Below are 1,450 nucleotides of genomic sequence, written 5' to 3'. Positions count from 1 at the left end.
ATTTCCTGTTTAAAATGAAAAAGTTACACAACTTTTTTTTCTTTTTTTTCACACTCCCCTCCCCCACCAGCATTTAGTAACAAAGCTTAATAGAACAATAGCAATTTTTGGACTAATCTATCTAAAAAAATAAGACAACCATCACAAGGTAGTTTTATTTACTTACAGCAAGTAAGGAGACAGGGGATTCACATCCAAAACTCTGCTTCCCCACAGGGAGGCTTAGCCGTTGCTTGTATACAGCATTTTGGCAACTACAGATTGACTTCTTTGAAGTTAGCTACCTCCATCCATCCAATTGAGCTCCTATCAGCTCATCCCACTGCCCAGACCTTGAGACCTTTGTCCTATCTTAACAGTTTTGCTTTACAAACACCTGCATTGACCACTGTCAGAATTTAACTGTGTTCATTCATGAGTTGTCAGAAGCTCTAAACCACAATAACCGTACTTCACTGGACAGAAGAAGGCTTGCAAAATTTCCCACAGCCTGGAACTGCTCACTTGACTTCTTCAGACCCAATTAGGCCACGGTATTCAATACTCCTACCTCCCATCCCAACCCCACCTCTCAATACACGTTTTGTTGCCAATGATTGAGCAGCTCCAGCGTCTCCAAACCCGCGGGACACCGAGGCCGGAGAGGGCACGCCCCGCACTCCAGCAGCTCACGGTCGGGCGCTGGACATGAACGCACCAACAGTCTATTATCCAACAATGGCAGAAGGTGCCACGCTGCGGACCGGGACGCGGTGTGATGGAGACCCGCAGATTGCCTTCCAGGGATGAATGGTGCGAAGGGCCGGTCGGCTACTCCTGCTGGCTCCGCCCATGTCTGGTGCAAGGTTTGCGCATCTGAGCTGGGACGTCCTCATTTCGAAAGCTCTTTTATTGCTCTGTTCCCCTGACTAATAGAGGAAGGGCCAAGGGATGAGGAGGCTTGTCTCCAATGAGCGCATCCCACAGGAAGAAGTCACTCGCTTGGGTCCCCAGGGGCGTCAGAGGTAGGACAGGACTAGCTGCCGCGAAGCCGGCTTCGCCCGGGCGTGGGGGCCGGGAGAGCCGGGCTGGCTGCTCCGGGACAGGAGGCAGCGTTGCGCCGCGCCGGCCCCGCCCACTGCAGGCGGGTTCCATTGGCCCAAGGCGAGGCGCGTCACACCAGACGCACCGCGCTGATTGGCTCCCCCCGGGAGCCCCGCCCCCTCAGCTGTATCCGAGCCGGTTCCAGCATCGCCGCCATCTTTGTTGATGTGTCAGCTCCGCGGGGGTCTGGGTTTTTTTTGGCCCCAGGGCGGGGCTCCCGCGGCCTCGCTAGGAGTGCAGATGGAGGCTCGGAGAAGTGGGGTGAGTGCCCGAGGGGCGCCCGGGGCGGACCGAGGAGTTGCGGTAGCTGCGCGGCGAGGCCGCCCCCTTCGCGCGCGGTCCTGCCAGCCCCGGAGTGGCTCCGGTC

At 56.3% G+C, this 1,450-nt stretch overlaps 1 protein-coding gene across 1 annotated transcript in view; it reads left to right on the top strand.

Annotated features, from left to right (window-relative positions):
- Window positions 1-1,281: 1,281 nt before the first annotated feature.
- The window catches only part of CCDC186 (coiled-coil domain containing 186), a 37,178-nt gene continuing 37,009 nt past the window's right edge, over window positions 1,282-1,450 (top strand). The window contains exon 1 of the mRNA XM_006778736.2: window positions 1,282-1,344. The gene's annotated coding sequence lies outside the window, so the exon portion shown is untranslated. The remainder of the gene's footprint in view (window positions 1,345-1,450) is intronic.

The sequence above is a fragment of the Myotis davidii genome, unplaced genomic scaffold (genome assembly GCF_000327345.1).
Source record: "Myotis davidii unplaced genomic scaffold, ASM32734v1 scaffold107, whole genome shotgun sequence".
NCBI classification, from domain to species: domain Eukaryota; kingdom Metazoa; phylum Chordata; class Mammalia; order Chiroptera; family Vespertilionidae; genus Myotis; species Myotis davidii.
The sequence above is the reverse complement of the archived record's forward strand: the minus strand, read 5'-3'. Positions and strand labels throughout refer to the sequence as shown.